This window comes from Triticum dicoccoides, chromosome 7B (genome assembly GCF_002162155.2).
Source record: "Triticum dicoccoides isolate Atlit2015 ecotype Zavitan chromosome 7B, WEW_v2.0, whole genome shotgun sequence".
Taxonomy (NCBI): domain Eukaryota; kingdom Viridiplantae; phylum Streptophyta; class Magnoliopsida; order Poales; family Poaceae; genus Triticum; species Triticum dicoccoides.
Window position 1 is genome coordinate 204,499,418 of NC_041393.1, and position 8,811 is coordinate 204,508,228.

General features: G+C 46.5%; 1 pseudogene; it reads right to left on the reverse strand.

The window, feature by feature from the left end:
- Positions 1–3,397: 3,397 nt before the first annotated feature.
- Positions 3,398–8,805, reverse strand: LOC119336897 (annotated as a pseudogene).
- Between the last annotated feature and the right edge of the window lie 6 nt (positions 8,806–8,811).

Genomic DNA, 8,811 nt, shown 5'->3' on the forward strand with positions numbered 1-8,811 from the left:
CGGGCAGAGGATGAGGGCGCGGGCCGCACCGGCTAGGGACGCGAGCAGGGCGACGAGGGAGGTGCCTTCAGCCGTGGAGGAGGCGGGCGTCCAGTTGGTCGCCGCGGAGGAGCAGTCACCTCCGTGTGGGCGGCGGCGCAGCTCGCCTTCGTGCAGGCGGCGCAGGCGGGCAGGGGCGCCGCGGATTGGCAGCGGCGGCGCAGCGGCGACGCAGGTGGACGGCAGCGCGCTGGGCTCTACGGTGGCTGCCGACGGCGCGCTGGGCTTGTTCCTGCCGCGGGCGTCCGGAGGAGGAAGAAGCAAAGGGGTAATTAGCAGGAGATTTAAAATCCTAAGGGTTTATTTGCAAAAATCATAATGAACTACGCCGTGGACAACTTTTCCCGGACGGAGGGAGTACTTGTCTTGATTTTGAACTAAAACCACGACAGATATTTTAAAACGGAAAGAGTACATTGCAAGCATGAACTTAATCATTTCCTTCCTCTCCGGCCTGGTCAACTCCATACTCACATGCAATCGAGAGAAACTGTAATATGTTTTCTGTAAATTTCTCAAGCTCTAAATGAGCCAAAAACCAATCATATTGTGGAAAATATAGGATGGCTGAATATTATGTTGTATTGATCTGACCCGTGTAGAGGTATATATAGAGGTACAATGAAGGGGGAGAGACTTGGAGTAGAGGACAAGTTAAACCTATCCTATTTCTATCTCTTATCTCTATCTTAAACGTAAATATACTTCTAACATTCCCCCTCAGTCGTAGCGGGAGTGAAGCGGACGATTACGACTAAATTTGAAGTCTTGCTCTTTTGTCGTCTTCTCCGCTGCGCCATCATCCACTGCGTCTCTGATGGGTCAGCAGTTAGGGCGGTGACTGCGTCCCCTTCTGGTGCCTTCCTACCTTCTCCTCTATTCCCTCCTGCAGTCACAGCGGGAGTGTCGTGGACGCAAGTGACGAGGCAGACGCTGTTGACTGGAGTTTGTTGCCGATGAGTTGCTGTAGACGTAGCCATTAATGTCGAGGTAGCCGATCATGATGATGTAGCCGTGGTCGAGGTAGTCGTGGTCGATGGTGTGGTCGTCGTGGATGATGAAGCTGCACAAAGCCGGAGGCGCAAAAAAAAAAGCGCTATGACGGAGTTGCAGACGTGGACGATGCACCTTGCTGATGTCAGAGGGTGCCGTCGGCGATGAGTCCACCGATTTTGCCAAGACCGGAGGAAGCCCATCGAGAACACATCGGTTTTGCCAGAACCGTGTGGCCGTGTAGGGCCGTCACTGTAGTGACGCCGTGTCGATGCAGTCATGTCGTCGTGGATGGCGCGGCCGATGCCGTCGTCGTGACGCGGTCATTGCCGTCGTCAAGGTCACGTCTTGCAGAAAAGTCTGTCAGAGGACGCTAGGTGTCCATCTTGTGGACGAGGCGGCAATGGCGGTGTGTTGATGAAGATGTTGGTGAAGACCATGTTGATGAAGACCTTGACGATGAAGTGTCTGTGATGGCGTTGCAGCGGCGTGTCGACGATGATGAGTCGCTTGAATGCGCCCCTCGCGGCGACCAAGTGTCGACGCCGTGTCACACCGTAGAAGTATGTTGGCTTGTAGCCTGGTGTAGTCATACAGCTGGATGCCGGCTCGATGCAGAGGCGTCGGTGTAGCCGTGCAGTACAAATCAGCGGCGGCGGTCGATGCAGCCATGCAGAAGATGATGTAGCTCGGCTCGGGATGTAGCGGTCGGTGTAGACGATGGTGTCGCGGGCGTCGGTGTTGGTGCAGATCGGCTCGGTGCAGATGTGTTCGAGAGTTTGCCCTCCCGTAATTCACGATGCGTGGTACTGAGGTGGCGTCGTGCATCGCCGCTGCTCGGTAGAGTCCGCTAGGATTTGCTTGGAGTAGCTCGCGGCTGGCTCGTCGATGGCTTATGGTGCCTTCCTGTGAAGATGCATGGCATCTTGTCTGCACGTGGATGGATGCACGCTATGAAGCCGGAGGTGATGCAGACGCATATTGTCGATGTAGATCGGATTGATGATGCTCACGCATGCAGATGGAGGCGTGCGCTGGGACGCGCGTATCAGCACGCCCGTCGCCGGACGCTCGCATCCGCCGTACCGAGCCATGGTGTGGCCGTGATGCATGACAAGTATTGGGTCCTCCCATGCGTTCAGAGGTTGATAGCCGCCTAGTCGGATCGATTGGATCGGGGTTGCCGCCGAGTACGTGTGGGCCGTGTCGTCGATGAAGTCCGTGCCGGCGCTTCAGGTCAGGCTAGAGCTGGTATCGCCGTGGATGCCGTGGCGTCAAGGAAGCCAGGTAGATCGGTCCGAGCCGATCGAATCGGCGCTGGTGACGCTCGGGAGTCGAGGCCGTTGCCCTTGGATCTCTCGGCATGTGCAAAGCTAGCTAGCCCGAGGCTTGATCCATCACTGGCCAAACTACCAAGATAGCTCACGATGCGAGGATGCCGCACCGTCGCGGCCTGCCGGATCCAAGGTGCCGTATGCTTGGAGTCGAGGGAGCCGCCCAAAGCCACCAGACGGTAGGTCGATGCCACAGGTGATCGTCGACGCATACATCGATAGATCTAGGATTGGCCGTCGTTCGAAACACCAATTTTTGCTGGAATTTGAGGATAGCAGGATTTATTTGATGGCTAATTGAATCGATCTAGTGGATGGATTTTAGAAAACTCGAAATTGGAAACCTATGAAATTATAATTGGATCTAACCTATCTAATGAACCGATTAATCTTTGATAATCGGATGTCGCGCCCCCGGGGAGAGAAGATTAATCTCCCCGGGGGCGGCGCTGCGGAAGTGGTGAAGGAACCTAGGATCGACGTCGTGAGACTAACCGCTCTGATACCATGTGGAAAATATAGGATGACTGAATATTATGTTGTATTGATCTGACCCGTGTAAAGGTATATATAGAGGTACAATGGAGGGGGAGAGACTTGGAGTAGAGGACAAGTTAAACCTATCCTATTTCTATCTCTTATCTCTATCTTAAACGTAAATATACTTCTAACACATATTATATCTAAATGGTCGATCTTCACTAACAATAATTCTCTCAAGTCTCAACACGTAGCATCCCATTCACCGGGTCATGCATGTTTGCCACATCATAATTAATCCTTGGAGTTGTCCACGACATCCTCTTTGAACCCACGCCATCTCATGCTGTTATGCATGTGGTATGGAAAATTGATTGAAGTTGGCGCGTACAAGACTTTTTGGAGATGGCTATGCATGTCGTGCATCTACTGGCTATCGCATCCTCCATTCCCAGATATTGAAGCATTTTTTTTTGGAAAACTCTACGTACATTGCTATAAGATCTTTTACAGATAGATCTAAGAACATGAAAGAGAGGGAATACCATATGTTGGTGCTTGAAATATTATTCATTAAATAAATGAATTTAATTGCTAAATTTAACACAATTTTTGTTGGGTGCAGTAACACTATTTCATAGCTACAAGTATCTTGACGTTTCGGTAACAATGCACGGGGGATAGGGCAGCAGTGCAGCACTACAGAGCGAGCAAAATTTCCACGAATCTTGCACAGACCTGGTAATTCTACAGTTGTGTAGAGTCTGTTTCGACAGAAAAAACTCGGTAATCCTAACTAAGCTGTTCTCCACGAGGCTCCGCTGTTTACAAGCTTGGTATATGCATCTCTGAAGTCGGCGAAAAATTTATCCTGGTCCTTTGCATAGATATTGATCCACCTGCAAGCAGTTTAGTGTCTCCCATGTCAGTGGACCGATTACCTGACATAAATATGAAAGGAAAATCGCTAAGATCCATTGGCCTAGGTTTCCTAACTTTTTTTAGGTCGCCTATGCTGCTTAGCTTATCACCAAAAGTTCAGTCAGATGGCAAATATGTTAACTCATTGATGCTTGTGTTTTAAAGATTGGGCAAACAAATGGTGTTTAGAAGATTGTGAATGATCTACAGCATGTTATAAGCTAGGGCCACCCCTAGAACTATTCATGTAAGCCATCGGTAAGCAAAGCTGACTGTCTGGTTCGATAGAATACCTTAAGCATTCATCATCTTCAGTGAGTGCCCAATCTGTGGGCAGCCCTATCGGCATGCCAGCTTCACACATGAACACCACACATAAGTACATTTACAAATTAAGGGATATTAAAGGAAATGGTGATAATGTCACAATGACTTACATGAAGTTGGCCGTGGCTTCTCAAGGAGTACTTTGAAATAGGCGTTATCAAAAGCATTTGGATTTCCAAATCCTTTACCCCCAATTGTGTGAGCTCCAGACAAAACGACCATCTCCTGTGTCCTGCCAAGCAGACATGGATGGGCACTGGCTGCTTTATGGAATCCTTGGCAGAATTCAAAGGAAAATCATATACAGTTATACAATTTTGGCCACCGGAGCTAAGTTTCATTAGGTAATATAGACAACGGAAATTCACAGAGGTTGTCGGACAAAAGCGAGACTCACGAAAAGCCCTTTTTGCCAAATGATGTTTTCAAGGCCACCACATCGAATGTTTCTTCAGGAAGTTTACCAGTAGGATCAGCAGTGCTACATGAGAAATGCGTTAGTTCAGAAGAATAATGACAAGCACTAAATAGGAACACCCCTGGAATAGCTAAAAGTTTGGTTAATGCTGTAAGGAATTTGTAAAATGCCAAGCCACTATGATGCACCTGGAATCTAAACGGCCTAATCGTATGGGAATTTCAGGCCCTCCACAGAGTGCAACTGCTTCAGCACCAGCCACTGCGATCAAGTCCGCCCATGACACTATAGAGAAACAGTAAAAGATTGACTCCAGGATACAGATAAAGTTAAGTTAAATAAATACAACACATGTGTAAAGCATAAACCTTGCTGAACCTGGTTGATTCCTTCTTTTGCTTTTCGTAGTATCTGGTTGGTTTTAAAGCAATCAACAGATATGTCAAGTTGATGTTCCTTGGTAGGATATGGCACTATCCATGACAACAAGCAAAGAAGAAATATGTGTTGTAAAGGTACTTTCTGAAGAGGAAAAGAACCTTTAAGGATTTACTAAGTCCTGCATTTTCAGGTCTGTCAGCTTCATAGATTATGGAGCCATTCATGCCACCTGCAAGAAATTGTCATCAATCATCAATGTCTCACTATTGTTTTCTACTTTGCAACAATCATTTTTTAGATATCTTCAACCTTAGCATATTTGAATTCCCAATTCTAGACCATTAGCCTTTTAAACACATGCAAACCTTGCTCTGTTATTAAACTTCGGTAACATATAAATAATATCTAACCTGATTTGTCACTAATATCAAAAGTCCCTGCATCATGGAAAACCAAACGAAGCACGCCAGCTGCTTTCACCTTGGATAAGACATTCCTCACACCGTTTTGAATAATTGATCCATCATATGAGTCAGCCCTACAAAGTCAATCCTAATTAGCGAACTTCTTTGTGATTATCATGGTGATGATGTTTAAAGATCAAGAAACAACTACCTCAAAGTTCATAGGGATGTTTAAAGAACAAGAAACAAGTTTGAGTATGTTACTCTGTTCTGAAAATCGATATTCTGGGTCATACTTGATTGACCAGTGATCCACTTCTTATATTTGATTCTAGTCTATGATTGTACAGTTCAACAAATTGACCATAAAGAAAATGCTCACATAAATGTAGGTTAATGGCATTAGTTTTTTTTTTTTTGTGCGGGGGAATGGCATTAGGTTGATAGGAACTCTATCTCATAGGTATGAGAATTAAGTACAACATAGGAATGTAATAGTGGCTGAATACTGTACTTACGCACTCGCCATATCAACATGAGGAAGTAGAAAAGGGAGCAGAGCAACAGCAGCAAAATCTCTCCTTCTATAACATTGGGTATTTGCAGGACCTGAGGCCACTATACGCAAAGAAAATTTAATTGGCCAACAACATATTAGCAGACTGGAAGAAAATTCTTAGTTCTTGCTGTATATTTGTTTTGTCAAATGGTTGGAACGCAATACAAGTTTATTGTGTGAGAAAATATCCAGCTGTAGCAACTAGCTAACCCCTCAAAACTAGTCTCAATCCTCAAACTCTAGGAGGGAAGTATACTCATTATCAGCAACGTTCTCATTGTACAGATTCCCCAAAGCAACAAAAAATCAGCAATTTGCCGATGTTCTCGGCATTACAGTGCTACTATTTACTGCGAAAAATTAGCAATGAAATGCGCCATACCTGAAAGGCTGTCTACATTATGCTGTTCAATGGGCTCTGGGCATGCATAAATAGAATCAGCACTGCACCTACTACCAGCAGCAAACGCTGTTATCACAGCCTTCCCAGTTCTTCTACTCCTGTAACACCACGACATCCACATGTTATTCGCCGTCCATGGTCGACCTGAGAGGAGGGGGTGCAAACATTACCTGCAGGCGCAAGGACTGCAGCTGGAGAAGAAGAAGCTGGAGGAGGCAAGATGGGGGGTGTTGGTGAGCTCCATCCCCTTCCTGCTCGCCTTGTTTGAATGCCAGTAATGGTTGCTGGTGCCCTGAAATGGAAGAGGAAAAAGACACAGCTCACTAGTCAGCCTATCTGTACCTGGCTATCCAGGTCCATGTGTGGTTCCCAGCTGACGGTCCCCAAGCAGGCACTTGGATAAGCCGCTTCAGTGGTAAATATCCATCCATCTATATTCTGTAGTGCTGTAAGAATATGCCTCTGAACTCCAACACTTGTTATCCCTGTAAATTCGCAATAGATTTTGAGGTGTTGACGGTATTTTATGTTCGCCGTGATGTCTTTTTTTCTTCACGCATGCTCCCATATGTCTGCCTACCATAACAGAGTATGGTTAATGTTTCTGCCTCTGAAAATTAACATCACAAAATTACCCCAAAATAGAGAAAATGCCAAAAAAAGAAAACTGTGGTACACAGAACTCAGAAAACAAACCAAGGCAAGATCTCTCCACCCAGATCGATTTAAAAATCATCATTGCTGCCCAGCAGTCATTTTCACAGAACAAGAGAGCAATGGCAGGTTTTTTCTGAAAGAACATCCATGACAGGAGCAAAGCAGTAGTGAACTTATAAAAGCAAAGGGCGACGAATTATCAATTACCGAGCACTTCAGTAACAGAAGTAATATAATTTACAAGAAAGTCATCATGTGTTCAAATGCGAGTTCTCTGCTGTAATATACATGGCAAAAACACATAATGAGAGAAGGTTACGGGCTTACGTAAATACTAGGTTACAGACTACACAAACACAATAGTCATCCTCAGAGCTACTAATAAATACTATCATATAGATTTGCATACAATACTTCTATCGTTACCGATGCAAGATAGCTGCGCCTCAAATTTACAGGGAAATATACATGGATCTGGCATGCAGCTTGCTTATGAGTCAGGACTCTTTGATGATGGACTGAATGGCACTTGGTCGGCACAATCCAAGTTATCTCCAGAGTGCTGAGCACCAAATCCCATCAAATCAAGATAATGTTGATAGTGGGATATAATGCCATTCATATTATCAATGGACCCTTTACCACAGATGGCATCACCATACAAAATGTTCATTGTCGCACCGAAGCCAGGATACCTCTTGGACAAAGTGTCTTTCTTGGTTGGTTTCCAGTTGCCAACAAAGACATCATGGGCTGATGGCTGCTTCCTCTTCATTGGAGTCATCCACCTCCAGATCGCTGCTTCAAACGCTAGCGTGGCATTCTGTTCCAATAACTCTGGGTGCTTCAACAGATCCTGCTTGATACCCTTACCCACAATACCATAGTTGTAGTTCCTGAGGATCATTAACAAGCAGATTCAAAATCAATAGCTAGACCCAGCCGGTTCCTAATTAACAACAAATGACAGAAGAACATATCAGCCTGACCAGTAAACAGGAAGGGCGCCTCGACCATAGTACTCAACTCCTTCAGCACAACGGTATAATTCATTGCTGTCGTCACAGTAGCTCTGGCTTGGGCTCATTTCATGGTTGTAGCAAAGACCCCAAGCCAATGAACCACCGTCAGCTAGACTATATCCACCTGTAGGAGTAACCATCCAGTAATATGAGATGCCACTCCTGATTATCACCTTTAGGTTAAGAACGAATCTTCTGAAGATCTCTAGTCAGTTGTACAGAATTATACTACAAATTAAAACTTGATGGGCAATAATTATACTGCTAACAATGCTTTGCAGATGTCAAGTTTCAAATCTGGTAGGAGCCATTCTGATGAAACACTATTCCAATGGAAACTAAATACTGTACTACCAAATTCACATTTCGTTGGATCCGGAAAGCCCACACATAGTTTAACCCTGGCTTGAAATTCATGAAGCCTATGGTTAAAACTGTTACTGGCAGATGTTGATTTCTCTATATCCCGGAAGGTGAATTAGAATGAGGAGCAGAGAGAAGAGTACACGAGGTCTTGGCGCCGACGTGGCCCAGGAAGGCGGCGACCTCCTTCATGCTCATCTCCCTGCCGCCGGTGGTGCCGAACCCGCGAGGCTCGTAGAGGGCCGCGGCGGTGATGAAGGCCCGGTAGTCCCAGAAGCCGGCGGCGTGGGCGAGGGAGTTGTTGCGCTTGGCGAAGAGCTCCTCAAACTGGTAGGCCTTGAAGTAGTCGGTGATGGTCTCGTTGCAGCAGAACCTGCTGCCGCTGCACTCCCACCCCTTGTCGCAGGCCGTCTCGCCGCCCTTCTGCCTCCTTGCGTCCGCCGCCGCGAGCAGCGCCGACAGGAGCAGAAACCACGCCGCCCGCACCATCCCCATTGCCGCCGCGGGACC